The 20,437-nt window shown below is 45.8% G+C and overlaps 1 pseudogene; it reads right to left on the bottom strand.

Moving 5' to 3' along the window:
* Positions 1-783: 783 nt before the first annotated feature.
* The window catches only part of LOC120381836, a 67,032-nt pseudogene continuing 47,378 nt past the window's right edge, over positions 784-20,437 (bottom strand).

The raw sequence follows: 20,437 nt of genomic DNA on the forward strand, positions 1-20,437 counted from the left end.
AAAGGAAGTTCTTCTTCACACAGCGCACAGTCAACTTGTGGAACTCCTTGCCTGAAGAGGTTGTGAAGGCTAGGACTATAACAGGGTTTAAAAGAAAACTGGATAAATTCATGGAGGTTAAGTCCATTAATGGCTATTAGCCAGGATGGGTAAGGAATGGTGTCCCTAGCCTCTGTTTGTCAGAGAGTGGAGATGGATGGCAGGAGAGAGATCACTTGATCATTGTCTGTTAGGTTCACTCCCTGGGCTGCTTCTGCTCTACAACTATAATTGTCTTTTTACACCAAAATCACTAACTTGAGCACCCAATTCCATGTACAGTCCTAGTGGATGTAAGGCACAGGTAACTTTTGCCTCAGGGTAGCTTATTGGCATCAACCCTCTCTCCCGCACCTGGAGCTGATGAAATTCCTGGCTGGAGGGACACACGCTCCTACAAGTCAAAAGGAAAGGAGCTGATAGAAAAGATCACAGGACTGACCCCAAAGAAGGGTGAACTGCAAAAGGCAGAAGCAGGCAACTCATCCGGCAGAGCTGAGAGACCACAGTGAAGATGGTGCAAAGATCACTATATTGGAATTAGCAAATGTGATTTTTTTTAAAACAAATCTTTGAGAAGCCCTAATAAAGGCATTTCTTACAGTTCTCTCCCATTTGGATTTTCTGATCTCTAATAGGGAATGATATCTGATTGAAGCTTTTCCCAAATGCAGAGCATGTATAGGGTCTCTCTCCACTGTGGATTCTACGATGTCTGACAAAGTCTGAGTGCTCAATGAAACTTTACCCGCACTCAGAGCATGTGTAGGGGATCTCTCATGTGTGGATTCTCTGATGTCTGATAAGGTTTGAGCGCCGACCGAAGCTTTTCCCGCACTCAGAGCACATGTAGGGCGTCTCTCCTGTGTGGGTTCTCTGATGTCTGATAAGGTGTGAGAGCTGACTGAAGCTTTTCCCGCACTCAGCGCATGTGTAGGGCGTCTCTCCTGTGTGGATTCTCTGATGTGTGATAAGGGCAGAGCGGTGACTGAAGCTTTTCCCGCACTCAAAGCATGTGTAGGGCTTCTCTCCTGTGTGGATTCTCTGATGTGTGATAAGGGCAGAGCCGTGCCTGAAGCTTTTCCCGCACTCAGAGCATGTGTAGGGCTTCTCTCCTGTGTGGATTCTCTGATGTATGATAAGGTTTGAGCACCAATTGAAGCTTTTCCCGCACTCAGTGCACGTGTAGGGCAGCTTCCCTGTGTGGATTCTCTGATGTCTGATGAGGCCAGAGCGGTGACTGAAGCTTTTCCCGCACTCAGAGCATGTGTAGGGCGTCTCTTCAAAGTTGATTCTCTCATGTGTAATAAGGTCTGAGAGGCTACTGAAGTTCTCCTCTGGCCTCTGCTGAGTCTCAGAGGCTTTTACTTTTTCTCGGAGTGCACAACTCCTGGAAACATTCCCTTTGGGTCTTCCTGATAATGTCTCATATGGTTCTCCTTGCTCAGCATCTTCCTGCTGGGGTTTCTGCTCCTCATTCTCATGCACCATTCTATCACCTGATGGGAGACAGAGAGAATCCAGGCATAGGTCACTCCGTGTGCCTGAGAGAAAGGAAATCTCAGAGACAGGAATTTTAAAAGGGATGAACAAACCAAAATATGTGCAGGAGAGATCAAACCTATCAGGAGCTGATTTTCCCCAGAGGAGAGAGGAAGGGATCAGTTTTGGTCTACATTTCACCAGAACATGCAGGGAAAGTGGGATCAGGTAGGGATCTGCTGACAGTTGTTAGTCAGGATACGTGGGAAGCCATGAGTGACATCTGCCTAATTATTCCACATCTGCAGGGAACAATCCTGAACTTGGAGAGCTCACAGGGTCTTTGCAGGGCATCCCAAATGTTTCTTGTATTCACGGACAGTTTTTGACTTGCTTTAACCAAGCCCTCACCTCTGCAGGCAGCTCTCGGGAGCACTTCTTTCTCAGAACCCTGGAGGTCCGGGACCCTCGGCTCTTCCCCTCGTTCCAGCTGTGAGACCACATCAGGTTTGGAATTTAGAAACCCTATGCCAGGCAAAGAAAACCAGGAAGGTCAGTGGAATTTGTGGGATACTTGTCACAAAGAATAGTCCATGGTTTTAAGCTCAGATCATTTTTAAGCAGTAACATCCCAAGACCAGCTTCCTTGGCTCCAAGTGGCAGGAGAATTATTATTATTATTAATCATATGCATTACCTGAGTGTCTAAGGACCAACTAACAGTGTGTCTCTGTTGTGCTAGGCACAGTACAAATGCAGAATAGTAGATGGCCCATGCTCTGAAGAATTTACAGTCTAAATACACAAGACAGACACAGCATGGGGGAAGGGGTAGACCCCTGTTAGAACGGCGATATTCAGGCCTGCCTGCAAAGCCTATATTTTAAGAACTTAGGGGTATTTTTATCACTTAGCTAGTTACAGGAGTATGAAAACAAAGAATCAAAATCACAGTCTGCCTCTGTCTGGGCCTTCTCTCACTAGGATAGGCTGAGGCCTTGTTCTTAGGCTAAGGCCTTTGGCTAAGCAGCAGGGGCAGCCATAAGCTGGGAAGCGAAGGGTCACATCCTCACATCCCAAACCAGTCACACTGAAATAAGGTGCTACTGGGCTGTTAGGAAGACAATCCTGTCTGGATCTTAAGATGGTTAAAGAAACCTTAATTTGATAGCATTCTGTCTGGCAAGAAATCACTTATCAATGGTTGTGGTTGTGAAACCCTCATTTCTGTATTGCTTTATCTTTATGGCCACCACTTTTACATTGTTAATCAGTCTGGTTCTCTAATTGTTTCTCTCGCCTGTATAATTAATGTTGCCAGGTGTAACTTAATTAGGTAGTGGTTTATAATTGGTTAGAGCAGGAGTAGGCAACCTATGGCGGCACACGAGCTGATTTTCAGTGGCACTCACACTGCCCAGGTCCTGGCCACCGGTCCAGAAGGCTCTGCATTTTTAATTAATTTTAAATGAAGCTTCTTAAACATTTTAAAAACCTTACTGACTTTACATACAATAGTTCAATTATGTATTATAGACTTATAGAAAGAGACTTTCTAAAAACGTTAAAATGTATTATTGGCACATGAAATCTTAAATTAGAGTGAATAAATGAAGACTCCGCACACCACTTCTGAAAGGTGGCCGACGCCTGGGTTAGAGAATTATGTCACAATATGTTAGAATTGGTTAGTTAAATTTCAGCACAATTATTGGTTAAGGTATAGCTGAGAATATTACTCTATAAATGGGGTCAAACAGGAGGGAGGAAGGAAATTGGAATAATAGAATATCAGGGTTGGAAGGGACCTCAGGAGGTATCTAGTCCCACCCCTGCTCAAAGCAGGATCAATCCCCAACTAAATCATCCCAGCCAAGGCTTTGTCAAGCCTGACCTTAAAAACCTCTAAGGAAGGAGATTCCACCACCTCTGTGGGGAACTTATCCCAGGGCTTCACCACCCTCCTAGTGAAATAGTGTTTCCTAATATCCAACCTAAACCTCCCCCATTGCAACTTGAAATCATTACTCTTTGTTCTGTCATCTGCTACCACTGAGAACAGTCTAGGCCTGGTCAAAACGGGGGGGGGAGTTCGATCTAAGGTACGCAACTTCAGCTACGTGAATACCGTAGCTGAAGTCGAATACCTTAGTTCGAATTACTTACCCGTCCACACCCCGCGGATCGATGTCCGCAGCTCCCCGTCGACTCCGCCACCGCCGTTCGCGGTGGTGGAGTTCCGGAGTCGACAGGAGCGCGTTCGGAGTTCAATATGAGACGCGATATATCGAACTCCGAGAAATCGATTGCTACCCGCCGATCCGGCGGGTAGTGAAGACCTACCCCTAGATCCATCCTCTTTGAAGCCCCCTTTCAGGTAGTTGAAAGCAGCTGTCAAATCCCCCCTCATTCTTCTCTTCTGCAGACTAAACAATCCCAGTTCCCTCAGCCTCTCCTCAGAAGTCATGTGTTCCAGTCCCCTAACCATTTTTGTTGCCCCCCGCTGGATGCTTTCCAATATTTCCACATCCTTCTTATAGTGTTGGGCCCAAAACTGGACACAGTGCTCCAGATGAGGCCCCATGAATGTTGAATGTTGGTTAGGGGGCGAACGGGAACAGGGACACAGGCCAGGCTCTGCGGCATCAGAGCTGGGAAGGGAACAGACTGTATCGGCGTATAGAGATAAGCCCGACTGGTGTGAAGGGCTTCGGAATATGTAATCTTATAGGTGTAAAAATTGTACAGACTATACCACCCTGTGACATCATCAACGAAGTGCCCATTTGTGCCTGGGTAGGGGCCCTGCTCTGGGAGGGAGGATGCAGCAAGGACTCAGGATCGGTGGCCGGGGTCGCTGTGCATAGGAGATGGGGAGGTTATGTGAGGAGGGGGGTAATGAGTGGGAGAGGGAGGTCAAGTGTTAAAATAATAATATTTGGGGAAAAAAATGTATAATAAAGTGAAACTGAACAGAAACAAAACTGGAGTGGAGGCTCTAAAGCAACAAGGCTTTGGTAGGGATTTGGGGTTAAAGGTCTGGGATCCCCAACAGCTCCAGACCCCCAAACCTCTCCTCCCTCCCACTGACCCACCCACCCCACTTCCTGGGTGCCCTTCCCCCACATTCCCCTCCGCTTCTTCCCATTACTCTCAGCCGGCACCACCTCCCGGCGCCTTGGGAGCTTCTTGTATTTTCTCCTCGTCTCTCACAACCTCCTACCTCCCTGCTGCTTCTTAGCTCTAACCCTGCACACACCCGCCCCATGTCCTGGCATATCTACTACCCCCCGTCTCCGTCCCTCCCACGGCTCGCTTATCCCTTCAGCCATGGGATCCTGAACGGCAACATTACACGCTCTCCTAAAAGAGCTCATCTGACTGTCACACAAGCCATGCATGAGTCACACACCTATTTACTCAATTTAGAATTCTACAGGCAGCATATTTTCCTCTTAAAATGAGGAAAAGGCATGAAAGCGACAGTGATTAATGTAGTTATGAATGTATTCAATAAGGATACATTCAATGCAATTTTAAAATGACTGACAGCACCAAAAAGGCACATGTCCAAAAATGGTACTAGTGGGTGGGAGATAAGGCAAAAAAAGGGGGGGCAAGGAAACTTGTCAAAACTTGTATGACGAATAAAGGTATAAAGTTATTACTACTCAGGTTCTTCAGAGACCCCACAGCTTCTAATAACCCAGGGGACAGGACTCCTTACTCAGCGAGGTCACCGTCTCATAGTTCTCCTGCATGACATCCCTGTAGAGGGCTCTCTGAACAGGGTCCAGCAGAGCCCATTCCCCCTTGGTGAAATACAGAGCCACATCCTCGAAGGTCACCGGCCCCTGAAAGAGCAAGTGTCCAACACTCAGTACCTGCTGCCCCACTCATAACCCCACTATTCACGGAACAGCAGCACCAGGTAAATGGAAGCCCCGGGAGGCACATGTTAACAGAGTCCCACCCAACCTTGCCTAGAACAGACAGGCGGCATCAGAGGGTGGAAAGAGAGAACCTTTGTGTCTCCCAGCTGACAGACGGAGGCAGGGTCTTCACATTTATCACATACCTACTAGCCAGAGCTTGATATAGGAGATGGGGCTGGCTCTGGACCCTACTAATGGCTCCCTGGTAGGAAACACTTCTTTCTTATATTTTATTTGGAAAGGGAAGTCAGTAGTAAAGAATATTAGTTAGAACAGGGGTAGGCAACCTATGGCATGGGTGCTGAAGACAGCACGCAAGCTGATTTTCAGTGGCACTCACAATGCCCGGGTCCTGGCCACCAGTCCAGGGGGCTCTGCATTTTAATTTAATTTTAAATGAAGTTTCTTAAACATTTTAAAAGCCTTATTTACTTTACATACAACAATAGTTTAGTTATATATTATAGACAGAGAAAGATCTTCTAAAAATCTTAAAATGTATTACTGGCACTCAAAACCTTAAATTAGAGTGAATAAATGAAGACTTCTGAAAGGTTGCTCACCCCTGAGTTAGAAGGTCAGAATTGTAGAAAATTGGTAAGGGAAGTATGACATTATTGATATAAATTGGGACCATATAGAACATGGGTTGCAACCAAGGTCCTGTAGTGGCAACAAATCTGATGTAAAGGGGATCATATGAGGTGTCTAAGACCAGGTTATGGGTTGCTGGTTATGATTATGCTGTCTGTATGTATGTATCATTTTGTAGTTGAAGTTATGAGTATTGGCTCTATCCTGTCTGTATTTAAAGCTGGTGCTGTGCTTCTGGGAGACATCACAGACAAGCTGGTGTTAGCTCTGCCTAGCCTGCTTGATGGCCCATTAAGGACCATCAGCTACACAATTGACCCATGGAGAGAAGGCAGACACGCCTTGTGACTCAGCAAAGTATGCAGGACTGGCCCATGTGACCCCAGACTCCATTTTGCTGTAATTTTCCACAGTAAGGACAAAGAGGTTCTTACACCTGGAAAAGCCTATATAAGGCTGATGCCTCATCTCCATCTTTTCTTCAATCCTGCTTCTACCTCTGGAGGACTTTGCTACATGCTGAAGCTCTACACAAGGGACTGATGACCCATCCCAGCGGGGGATGTTCTCCAGAGACTTGATTTGAACCTGCAGTTTATGCCATCACTGCTACAAGCCTGAACTAAGAACTTTGCCATTACTGTATGTAATTGATTCAATTTAACCAATTCTAGCTCTCACCTCTACCTTTTTCCTTTTATGAATAAATCTTTAGATTTTAGATTCTAAAGGATTGGCAACAGCGTGATTTGTGGGTAAGATCTGATGTGTATATTGACCTGGGTCTGGGGCTTGATTCTTTTAATCGAAAGAACTTTTTCTTTTATTGGGGTGTTGGTTTTCATAACCATTCCTCCCGGGACGTGTGGCACTGGTGGTGATACTGGGAGACTGGAATGTCTAAGGAAATTGCTCGTGTGACTTGTGGTTAGCCAGTGGGGTGAAACCGAAGTCCTTTTTGTCTGGCTGGTATGGTTTGCCTTAGAGGTGGAAAAACCCCAGCCTAGGGCTGTGACTGCCCTGTTTGAGCAAGTGGTCCTGAATTGGCACTCTCAGTTGGGTCCTGCCAGAACTGCCACGTCACAGGAAGCTATCAGAAATCAATGACCAATCAATGAAAATAAGAAGGAAGTTTTGAAAAGTATATTAATCCTAACAATGGTAGTGATAAATTACTAGACGGAAATGGCAGAATTATCAAAAATAATGCAGAAGAGGTAAAAGTGTTCAATAAGTTTTCTCTCCTGGATTTGGAGAAAAACAGATGCTGTACTCGTATCATAAGATGTTGACGACGACACTCCTTCCATTCCAACAAGAACTCACAAGGACATTAAACAGCAGCTATTACAGTTAGACATGTTTAAATAAGCAGGTCCAGATAACTTGTATCCAAGAGTTTTTAAAGACCTGGTGGAGGAGCGTGGTGGACTATTAATGTTGATTGTAATTAGGACTTGGAACACTGGGAAATTCCAGAAGACTGGAATTAAGCTAATGCTGTGCCAATACTAAAAAGTGTAAAAGAGATGACCCAGCTAATTACAAGAGAGTCAGTCTGATATCAATACTGAGCAAAATAATGGAGCAGTCGATACTGGATTTCGTTAATAAAGAATTAAAGGAAGGCAATATAATTAGCACCTATTAACAAAGGTTTAGAGAAAATAGATCCTATCAAACTAACTGGATATCCTTATTAGATGAGATCAAAAGTTTGGTTGCAGCTAATAGTATTGATGTAATATATCTAGACTTCTGTAAGGCATATGACTTGATTCAGCACAATATTTTGACTAAAAAAACTAGAATGATACAAAATAAACACGGCATACATTAAATAGATTAAAAACTGGGATTGTAAATGGGGAACCATGGTCAAGTGGATTTATTTCTAGCGGGTTCCCACAAGGATTGCTTTTTGCCCGTGTGCTATTTAACATTCTTATCAATGACCTAGAACAGAATATAAAATCATCACGGATAAAGTTTGCAGTATCACAAAGATTGCGGGTGGTGGTAACTAATGAAGTGGCAGTAGATTCAGGCTACAGCACTGGGAGTCTGGGAGGGTTATTTCCTGTTCCACAAAAAGGAGAAGTTCCATTCCCAAATTCCATGCCTTGAAATTAGGCCCTATCTGACACTACACCCCATATTCAGCATAGTGGTATGGTTATAATATGATTAGGACATAATTATGATGCATTTTGTGCAAGATGCGTCATGTGCTGAATATTATTATCCTATTTGTGTGCATGGATCATGTTTGTATTTGAAATTATGGATATTGACTCTGTAGCTGTATTTCAAATGTGCTTACTCTGGGTAACACCCACAACGAGCCTTTCAGGTACAACAATGAAGAGGCCAGACAGTGCTGATGGCTTATCAACAAAGACAATGGACCATGGAAGAGCTTAGCCTTCCTGTGATTGTTTCAGCCAGCCTATGAGTCATGGCTACTATGACTCAGCAGGACACGCTAGGACATGTGACTAGACCACATGACAATGAACTCCATTTTGGTACCTGTATTTTTCCACAAACTGGACTGGGAACTGAGTTTGGAACAAATGGTTCCCGCCATATGGAAAAGCTACATAAGGTGGCGTGTGACATCATCTCTTGGCCTCATTCCCCGCACAAGAGAACTCCTGGAAACACCTGAGGAACAAAGACTGAACTGGGAACTGCTCCCAGGGTAAAGGGATTTCTAGCTTGTGTATGGAAACTTGGGGGACTGCTTGTAGCATCAGTCAGGGTGAGAAATTGCTAATTCAAATTCTATCCAGATAGTATGTTAGGCTTAGTTTGAGTTTTTGGTTATCTGCTAAGTAATCTGCTTTGATCTGTTTGCTATCACTTAGAATTGTTGGGATACGTTAGGGTTCAGTAAAACAGCTGGGAAGCTGCTAATGTGCTGACATGCATTGGGGACAAAGGCATAAGCAGGCAGGAATTCTTTGCTTAACAAATAAGTTGCCATATTTTTCCTCTCTCTGTTGCTTGTAATAATTGACATTGATGCAGCTGCATAAGAAATGTAGTTGCTGGAATAAATGTCCTTTGTGTGAAAGAAAATAAAAGAAATGTTATCTCCCCCTCCCTTCCTTTCCCAGCTACATAAACAAGCCCTGGCTTATGGCCCCTTCCTCCCTCCCCGAGAACTGCTCATTGACCCTTCCTCCATACCCCGAGAACTGCTGTTTAGGGAAATTTGTGGCAACACGTTATTGCAAAGAACGGTATTTTCAAGGTAAAAATGCCTCTATGATATGTGTAATACTGTGACAGTGGACAGGGGTGGGTATACTAATTGTATGAGTGTTTACTACTTAATGAGGGGTTTTGAGGTGTTGTAACGGATGTAGGTGTTTACATACAAACTTAGATAAAAGGCATGTGATGTAACTAATCCAGTTCTTACTCGATAGTTGGGTCAAGGGGAACACAAGTAACACAATAAAGAAGCCTGTATTCATATCCGCCTCTGGATCAACCGGCTCCTTTTTTGTTCTAACAATAATTACTTAAAATCTACCTTTCTGCCATTAATAAACTTGTTTTATGCTTTATCTTAATCAGTGCATTTTGAATGAAGTGTTTGGGAAAAAGCTGAGCTTGGTTAGCAGAGGCTTGTTGTGCACATCTTTCCCATATCGAGGGGAAGGCGAACTATATTAATGAGCTTACATTATCCAGATCCCTGTGCACTATAAGATGGTATAATTCTAAATTTATACTACAGCAGGTGTGCAAGGTTGGGGAGCTGGGAAATTGGCTGTTGTTGTCTATCTGTCCTTGAGCGGCTTAGGTAAAGCACTCAGGTAGCTTAGTTGGATGCATGGCGCCACCTGCTGTCGTGTTGGGTGATAACAGGCCCTGGAGAGGCTGGCTGAATCTCCAGCAAAGCAGCGAGAGAAGGCCCAGCCCAGCTTGAGGGTTAGAGGGCGCAGCGGTTCCCAGAACCATCCCAGACTGCACCCCGGGGTGACAATCCATCACACCCTAAATTACATAAGTTTCAGCAGATTTGTCACATCCTGTCCCCTCCCTTTCTCCACCCGAGATATTTCCTGCCTCCCACCCAATCCCTCAGCTCCTATCCTCCTATGCATTTACTGCTCCTCTCCATCCCAGCAGAACCCACCACCAGCTCCCTGATAATCCCTTACCTGAGCCAGCTCCATTGCAGCCATTTCCTTCCCTTTGGGAGGATGAAATGATCTGGAGCAAAACGTGGACGTTAATCTGTAGCCTGCCAGGACGAGAAGGGCAATGTGAGAGAATGCAGAGGGGGCTTTTGTCCATTCCACATGCTGATTCCCCCCGGATTTTTCCCTGTTAATGGACACTCTAGGTTCTGCCACACTGTGAAGCACAGAGTGACCTTATTCCAGTACAGGCCTAGCCCCCTCCCACCATGGTGTAACCCTCTGAGACACGGTGAAACCCTCCCAGTAACATCCTCTGTTATACTTACCAAGTTTGCAGACAATACCAAGCTGGGAGGGGTTTCAAGTGCTTTAGAGGATAGACCAGGGAGGGAGAGCTCAGTGGTTTGAGCATCGGCCTGCTAAACCCAAGGCTGAGAGTTCAATCCTTGAGGGGGCCATTTAGGGATTTGGGGAAAAAATCTGCCTGGGGATTTGTCCTGCTTTGAGCAGGGGATTGGACTAGATACCTCCTATGGTCCCTTCCAACCCTGATATTCTATGATTAAAATTCAAAATGATCTGGAGAAAAGGCCTGAAGTAAATAGGATGAAATTCAATTAGGACAAATGCAAAGTGCTTCATTTAGGAAGGAACAATCAGGTGCACACGTACAAAATGGGAAATTCCTGCCCAGGAAGGAGCACTGCGGAAAGGGAGCTGGGGGCCATAGTGGATCACAAGCTAAGTATAAGTCAACAGTGCAAACGGGCAAACATCATTCTGGAATGTATTTGAGGGAGTACTGTAAGCAAGACACAAGCAGTAATTCTTCCACTCCACTTTGTGCGGATTAGGCCACAACTGGAGAACTGTGTCCATTTGTGGGTGCCACATATGAGGAAAGATGTGGACAAATTGGAGAAAGTCCAGAGAAGAACAACAAAAATGATTAAAGGTCTAGAAAACATTACCTATGAGGATAGATTGAAAAAATTGGGTTTGTTTAGTCTGGAGTAGAGAGGACATTATAATAGTTTTCAAGTACATAAAAGGTTGTTACAGGGATGTGGAAGAAAAATTGTTCTTAACCTATGAGGATAGGAGAAGTAGTAATGGCCTTAAATTGCAGCAAGGGCAATTTAGGATGGAGATTAGGAAGAAACTTCCTGTCAGAGTGGTTAAACTCCAGAACAAATAGTGTAGGGAAGTTGTGGAATCTCCATCATTGGGGATTTTTAAGAGGAGGCTGGACAAACACCTCAGGGATGGTCTAGATAATACTGAGTCCTGCCTTGAGTGCAGGGGACTGGCCTAGGTGACCTTCCAAAGTCCCTTCCAGTTCTATGATTCTATGAACCAAAGGCCAGTGAAGAGCAGAATCAAAGGAGTCACTCTGGGAGATTCTCCTGTCACTGTCCCCAAGGCAGCTCTCTCAGGTTAACTAAGTTGTTTGAAGCTTTAGCCTTTGTAGAGTCTCTCCTGGGAGTGCCCCTTTCATGGGCTGGGCCTAGTTTTAGCCTTTGGGAAGCGTGACCCCAGGGGCTCTGAGACGGGCCTTCTTGCCTCAGCACATCTTGTTTCTTTCTGTGGCTCCCCAGTGAGTCCAAATGAGTAGATACTCCTGATAGAGACTGTGAACATAAGAAGGGCCCACTGCGTCAGAGCAATGGTCCATCTGGCTCAGTGGCTAATGCCAGGTGCTTCAGAGGGAAAGAACAGAACAGGTAACCATCAAGTGATCCATCCCGTCAACCATTCCCAGCTTCTGGCAAACAGAGGCTAGAGACACCATCCCTGCCCAGCCTGCCTGTGACACTGGCAGATGAGGTGTTAGCTCTTACACAAGCCTCTATGTCTTAACTGAACATGGACAAACGCACAGTGGAATCAGTCTGACTCACCTGTGTTAGTATTGTTAAAACAGGTATTAGGATTATAAGAACATGTTTAGACTTCGTTAAATGCTTGTGAGTTGCTGCCTGAGTTAACATCTGACTAGCTCCATTGTGAGTCTCTGTGGCTCTGTAAATCACCAGACAGGAGAGAGACTTTACCTAGGTGAAGTGCTGATTGGCAACAGAATGCATTACACCCTGCCTGGCAGGAAAGGTCCATCCACACCAGAGAGACTATTATGGGACGTTAAAGAAGACACAAGGCTGTTGTTGTGCTCTTGATTTCCCATTAGCTGAGCTGGCAGCTCAGAGCACATGGCAGGAAGGGGATGAAAAACCCCACACAGAAGGAACTGATTATCTGTATGCTGCTTGGACTCTGGGGGGCAAAGTTTTTACGCATCAGGAAGAGATCCCCAGCTGATTAGCCGGGGTTAGTCCTAAGGAAGATATAGAGCTTGCTTATTACAGAAGCTTCTATTGCCTTTGAAATCTAAGACTGCAACTCGTCTGCATCTATAGGATTACCTGCTTTAACTTCGTAAACAACTCAGGGGAAAGAGAGATCAGGAGGGACCTGCTGCCAGTTGTCAGTCAGAATAGGAGAAAAGCCATGAGTCACATCTGCCATAATGATTCCACATCTGCAGGAACAATCCTGAACTTGGAGAGCTCATAGGGTCTTTGTAGGGCATCCCAAATGTTTCCTGCATTCCCACACAGTTGTTGAGTTGGTTTAACCAATTCTTCACCTGTGCAGGCAGCTCTTGGAAGCACTTCTTTCTCAGAGCCCTGGAGGTCTGGGACCCACGGCTCTTCCCCTCGTTCCAGCTGCAAGATCACATCAGGTTTGGAATTTGGAAACCTTACTGCAGGCAAAGAAAACAAGGGAGGTCAGTGGAATTTGTGGGATACTTGTCACAAAGAATATTCTATGGTTTTAACCCCCAGCTCATTTTTAAGCAGTAACATCCCAAGGCCAGCTTCCTTGGCTCCAAGAGGCAGGAGAGTTATTATAATAAATCATATTCATTACCTTAGTGCCTAAGGACCAACTAACAGTGGGTCCCCATTGTGCTAGGACAAGTACAAACCCAGAATAGTAGCTGGGCCATGCCCTGAAGAATTTACAATCTAAATACGCAAGACAGACACAGAATGGGGGAAGGGGTAGAACCCACTGTTAGGTGTATTTTTATCACTTAGCTAGTTACAGGGTGTAGATGAGCAGACTCACCCCTGCGGTGCCTTCTGCTAGTGACTCCTGGGAATTAGCTCATTCCAGCTCTGGAGCGCCTTCTGCAGGCCGGTGATCCACCTGTCCTCTGGCCCCCCTGCCCCTCCCTGGACCCGGTGTCCCTTTATTTGGGGTGCTATCCACTGGCAGAACCCGACCAATCTGGGTCTCCCCTCCCAGGGGAACCCCCAAGCCACTATCCCCACTTTGCCTCAGTTACTGCCTAGTCTCCATCTAGCCCCCGTTCACTGGGGCAGGCTGCAGTGTCAGCCACTCACCATAGGCAAAGGGGTTTGGACCTGCTGCCTTTGCCTACCCCTAGGCTGCCTCTGCAACCCCCAGTACCTGTTGGCTTTGTGCTAGGCCGCAGCCTGGGGCTTTCAGGCAGGAGCTCCCCAGCTTCTCTGCCTTTCCCCAGCCCTGCTCCACTCAGGTACCCTGTGTCCAGCTCCCTGCAGCCAGGCCCTTCTTCCTCTACAGGCAGAGGGAGACTCTTGTCTGCCCCGGCTTGTGTGTCTTTCTAGGGCCAGCTGAGTCTGTCTGGGGCATGGCCCCAGCTGCAGCCACTTCCCCCAATCAGCTCAGCCTAAAGGCTGCTTTCTCCAGCCACAGCCCCCTCCCAGGGCTGTTTTTAATCCTTCAGGGCAGGAGAAAGGGACCAGCCTGCTACACAGGGGTATAAAAACAAAGAATCAAAATCACAGTCTGCCTGTGTCTGGGCCTTCTCGCACTAGGATCGTCTGAGGCCTTGTTCTTAGGCTAAGGCCTTTGGCTAAGCAGCAGGGGCAGCCATCAGCTGGGAAGCGAAGGGTCACATCCTCACATCCCAAACCAGTCACACTGAAATAAGGTGCTACTGGGCTGTTAGGAAGATGATCCTGTCCTGATAGTGCCCATCACCACCAGATAAAGAAACAGATCTTAAGATGGTTAATGAAAACTTAGTTTGACAGCAGCCTGTCTGGCAAGAAATCACTTCTCAATGGTTGTGGTTGTGAAACCCTCATTTCTGTATTGTTTTATCTTTATGGCCACCACTTTTACAATGTTAATCAGTCTGGTTCTCTAATTGTTTCTATCTGCTGTATAATTAATTTTGCTAGGTGTAAGTTAATGAGGGTGGTGGGATACAATTGGTTAGAGAATTATGTTTCAATGTGTTAGGATTGGTTAGTTAAATTTCAGTACAATGATTGGTTAAGCAAAAGTACAGCTGAGCATATTACTATATAAACTGAGTCAAACAGGAGGGGGAACAGGAACAGGGAACGGGGACACAGGCAAGGCTCTGCGGTGTCAGAGTGGGTAAGGGGGATACGCCGCCGAAGACCCCAGGCCCCCTGGGTGACAATCATTCCCTTGTCTCTGTCGGGTATTCCATTGATGTAGGTTACTCCCAGCCAGTCCTTAATGACCCATTCATATCACCCCATGACAGCTACGTGACAAAACACCTCACGTCTCCTGCTCTTTAGACTCATAGCAATACCAATCACAGCAGGAAACTGAGGTGTGCATTGGCATCATACAAGTATCACCAAAAGTCCCACCTCTATCTCAGACACACTGCTCACAGCCCCTGGAGAGAAAGCAACACACAGGAACTGGACGTTAGTCCGGCGAACACAGTGGAGGACAAACTGCAATCCTCACACTCTGGTCAAAAAGGAGAGGCAGGTGGGTCCCTGCCCATAGAGAGGGGCTGGCTGGAGGCCTGATACCTGAGGGGCCATTCCTTGAGCAGACCATGGAGGCAGGTCAAAGGCTTCGCTACCCCAGAACTGTGACATCGCAAAAGCACATTTTGGGGAATCAGGAAATCTAGTGACTCAGGGGTAATGGGAGGGAGAATTAAACTCCCCCAGTGGGAGGAGAAGGCTGGGGAATTACACACTAACATTAAGGAGCAACAGCCTCTAATTCTTCCCGAAAAGGAGAAGGTCAGAAACAAGAACTGGGCCACGCAGCCTCAGGAGGGACAGGCTCAGAGATCCAAGGAGCCTGGAGGGAGACAGCTCGTGGCTGCTGCAGATGGGGAGAGGGGGGACAAGACTCTCTCCAAACTCTCACTCTTCTTGACCCCGACCTGATTTTACGATCTATGACCCAGTCTCACGTCTTGTGGGCAATTTCATACTCGCTAGAGGTAACATGTCATGATCAGAGAATTGCTTATTAGCTTGGACCATGCGTGGAGGGGCAAGAAGGTGAACACAGATAAATGGGTTATTAAGGGCAGGTCGACACTACAGCCGGGATTGACACTCTGAGATCGATCTAGCCGTGGTTGATTTATCGGGTCTAGTAAAGACCTGCCAAATCAACTGCAGATCGACTGCAAGTCGCTCCAGTTCTCTGCTCCAGACTCTACCCGTGAAGGTCTCCCGTGTACCCCCCTCAGTGCACACACTGCTGTAACTCGACCTAAGCTACGTCCACTCCAGCTATGTCATTCATGTAGCTGGAGTTGCGCAGCGCAGGTCGACAGACCGCGGTAGTGTAAACATAGCCTAAGCTTGCTACAGTTCAGGGCCTTATATTAAGCTGAGGCTTTGTGAGAGTGGTTATGCTGAAGCCTGGGATTTACCTGAGGTTTGGGTAGGGATTCAGGGTTAAAGGTCTGGGATCCCCCACAGCTCTAGATCCCCAAACCTCTCCTCCCGCCCACTGACCCACCCAGCCCACTTCCTGGGTGCCCTTCCCCCACACTCCCCTCCCCTTCTTCCCATTACTCTCAGCTGTCACCACCTCCCAGCACCTTGGGAGCTTCTTGTGTTCCCTCCTCGTCTCTCACAACCTCCTCCCTCTCTGCTGATACTTAGCTCTAACCCTGCACACACACACCCCATGTCCTGGCACCCCAGAATTATGTACTCCCCCCCTTCTGCTCCTCTACCACATCTCTGTTCTCCCTTCACCTGAATGGCAACATTATGTGCTCTCCTATCAAAAGAGGAGCTCATCTGACTGCCACACAAGCCATGAATGAATCACACACCTATTTATTTAATTTAGAATTCTACAGGAGGCATATTTTCCTATTAAAATGAGGAAAAGGCATGAAAGCTGCAGTTACTAATGTAGTTGCTAATGTAGCCAAAAGGATACATTCAATGCAATTTTAAAATGACTGACGGCACCAAAAAGGCACATGTCCAAAAATGATACTAGTGGGTGGGAGATAAGGCAAAAAAAAGGGGGGGCAAGGAAACTTGTCAAAACTTGTATGAAGAATAAAGGTATAAAGTTATTACTACTCAGGTTCTTCAGAGACCCCACAGCTTCTAATAACCCAGGGGACAGGACTTCTTACCCAGCGAGGTCACCATCTCATAGTTCTCCTGCATGACATCCCAGTAGAGGGCTCTCTGAACAGGGTCCAGCAGAGCCCATTCCTCCCTGGTGAAATGCACAGCCACCTCCTCGAAGGTCACCGGCCCCTGAAAGAGAAAGAGTCCAACACTCAGTACCTGCTGCCCCACTCACAACCCCACTATTCACGGAACAGCAGCACCAGGTAAATGGAAGCTCCGGGAGGCACATGTTAACAGAGTCCCACCCCACCTTGCTTAGAGCAGCCAGGTGGCATCAGAGGGTAGAAAGAGAGAACCTTTGTGTCTCCCAGTTGACAGACGGAGGCAGAGTCTTCACATTTATCATATAGCTACTAGCCAGAGCTTAATATAGGAGATGGAGCTGTCTCTGGACCCTGCTGGTAGCTCCCTGGTAGGAATCCCAACACTCTTTAAATAAAATATATGGAAGAAAGGGGAAGTCAATAGTAAAGACTATAAGTTAGACGGTCAGAATTGTAGAAAATTGTTAAGGGAAGTTATCAGAAATCAATGATCAACCAATGAAAATAAGAAGGAAGTTTTAAGAAGTACAAAATTAATCCTAACAGTGGTAGTGGTACATTACTAGATGGAAATGGCAGAATTATCAACAATCATGCAGAAGAGGTAAAACTATTCAATAAATATTTCTCTCCTGGATTTGGAGAAAAACAGATGATGTAACTCATATCATAAGATGTTGACGCTGACAGTCTTTCCATTCCAACAATAACTCATGAGGACATTAAACAGCAGCTATTAAAGGTTAGATGTGTTTAAATCAGTGAGTCCAGATAACTAGAGTTCTGAAAGACCTGCTGGAGGAGCGTGGTGGACTGTTAATGTTGATTTTAATTAGGACTTGGAACACTTGGGAAATTCCAGAAGACTGGAATAAAGCTAATGCTGTGCCAATATTTAAAAACTATAAAAGAGATGATGCAGCTAATTACAAGAGTGTTAGTCTGAAATCGATACTGGGCAAGAGAATGGAGCAGCCGATACTGGATTTCATTAATAAAGAATTTAAGGAGGGTAATATGATTAGTACCAATTAAAAAGGTGTAGACACAATAGATCCTATCAAACTAACTGGATATCCTTATTGGATGAGATCAAACGTTTGGTTGCAGCTAATAGTACTGATGTAATATACGTAGGCATATCAGTTGGTTCAGCACAATATTTTGACTAGAAAGGTACAAAATACACACAACATACATTAAATAGATTAAAAACTGGGATTGTAAATAGGGAACCATGGTGGAATGGATTTCTTTCTAGCAGGTTCCCGGAAGGATTGGATCTTAGCCCTGTGCTATTTAACATTCTTATCAATGACCTAGAAGAAAATATAAAATCATCACTGATAAAGTTTGTAGTTGCCAGAAAGATTGGGGGTGGGGGAACTAATGCAGTGTCAGTAGGTTCAGGTTTCAGCACCAGGAGTCTGGGAAAGTTTCCCAGCCCTGACTGGAGGGTTATTTCCTGTTCCACAAAGACGGGAAGTTCCATTCCCAACTCCTGTGCCTTAAAATTAGGCCCTATCTCACACTACACCCCCATATTCAACATAGTGGCAGAATTATAATATGATTAGGACATAATTATGAGGCATTTTGTACAAGATGAGTTGTGCGGTGTCACTGGAAAAGTTTATGATTTGCTGAATATGATTATCCTACTTTTGTGCATGGATCATGTTTGTATCTGAAGTTATGGATACTGACTCTGTATCTGTCTTTCAAATGTGCTTACTCTGGGTAACACCCACAACAAGCCTTTCAGGTAGAACAATGAAGAAGCCAGACAGTGCTGATGGCTCATCAACAAAGACAATGGACTGTGGAATCGCTTAGCCTTCCTGTGATTGTTTCAGCCAGCCTATGAGTCATGGCTACTATGACTCAGCAGGGCACTCTAGGGCATGTGACCAGACCACATGACAATTAACTTCATTTTGGTACCTGTATTTTTCCACAAACTGGACTGGGAACTGAGTTTGGAACAAATGGTTCCTGCCATATGGAAAAGCTACATAAGGTGGGGGGGGGTGTCATCATCTCTTGGCCTCATTCTCCACACAAGAGAACTCCTGGAAGCACCTGAGGAACAAAGACTGAACTGGGGGATGTGCTGGTCCCAGGGCAAAGGGATTTCTAGCTTGTGTATGGAAACTTGGGGGACTGCTTGTATCATCAGTCAGGGTGAGAAACTGCTAATTCAAATTCTATCCATCCAATATGTTAAGCTTGGTTTGAGTTTTTGGTTACTTGCTAAGTAATCTGCTTTGATCTGTTTGCTAACACATATCGCTGGGAAATTGGCTGTTCTCTTCTATCTGTCCTTGAGTGGCTCAGGTAAAGCACTCAAGTAGCTTAGTTGGATGCATTGTGCCACCTGCTGTCCTACTGGGTGATAACAAGGCTGAATCTCCAGCAAAGCCGTGTGAGAAGGGCCAGCCCAGCTTGAGGGTTAGAGGGCACAGCAGTTCCCAGAAGCCCCCCAGACTGCACCCCGGGGTGACAACCCATCACACCCTAGAGTACACAAGACTCAGCAGGTTTGTCACATTCTGTCCCCTCCCTTTCTCCCTCCAAGCAGAACCCACCACCAGCTCCCTGAGAATCCCTTACCTGAGCCAGCTCCATTGCAGCCATTTCCTTCCCCCAGAGAGGATGGGATGATCTGGAGCAAACCATGGACGTTATTCTGTAGCCTGCTGGGGTGAAAAGGGCAGGGTGTGAGAATTCAGACGGGGCTTTTGTCCATTCCACAAGCTGATTCCCCCCAGCATTGTTCCCTGCTAATGGACATTCTAGGTTCTGCCACACTGTGAAACACAGAGTGACCGTATCCCAGTACAGGCCTAGCACCCTCCCACCAGGGTGTAACCCTCTGAGACATGGTGAAACCCTCCCAGCAGTAGAATCGCTGTCTTACACTTATCAAGTTTACGGGTGATACCAAACTGGGAGGGGTTGCAAGTACTTTGGAGGATAGAACTGAAATTCAAAATCATCTGGACAAACTGGAGAAATGGTCTGAAGTAAATACGATGAAATTCAATAAGGACAAATCCAAAGTGCTTCATTTAGGTAGGAACAGTCAGTGGCACACATACAAAATGGGAAATAACTGCCTAGGAAGGAGCGCTGTGGAAAGGGATCTGGGGGTCATAGTGGATCACAAGTTAAATATGAGTCAACAGTGTTGCAAAAAAAGCAAGTATCATTTTGGGATGTATTAGCAGGAGTATTGTAAACAAGACACGAGAAGAAATTCTTCTGCTCTACTCCGCACTGATTAGGCCTCAACTGGAGTAGTGTGTCCAGTTCTGGGTGTCACATTTCAGGAAAGAGGTGGACAAATTGGAGACAGTCCAGAGAAGAGCAACAAAAATGATTAAAGGTCTAGAGAACAAGACCTATGAGGGAAGATTGAAAAAAACTGGGGAAGACTCAGAGGGGATGATCACAGTTTTCAAGTACATAAAAGGTTGTTACAAACATGCCAGAGAAAAATTGTTCTTCTTAACCTCTGAGAATAGGACAAGAAGCAATGGACTTAAATTACAGCAAGGGCGGTTTAGGATGGAGATTAGGAAAAAAACTTCCAAACTGTCAGAGTGGTTAAGCACTGGAATAAATTGTCTCGGGAGGTTGTGGAATCTCCATCACTGGGGATATTTAAGAGCAGGCTGGACAAACACCTGTCAGGGATTGTCTAGATAATACTGAGTCCTGCCTTGAGTGCAGGG

This window comes from Mauremys reevesii, linkage group 14 (genome assembly GCF_016161935.1).
Source record: "Mauremys reevesii isolate NIE-2019 linkage group 14, ASM1616193v1, whole genome shotgun sequence".
Lineage (NCBI taxonomy): Eukaryota > Metazoa > Chordata > Testudines > Geoemydidae > Mauremys > Mauremys reevesii.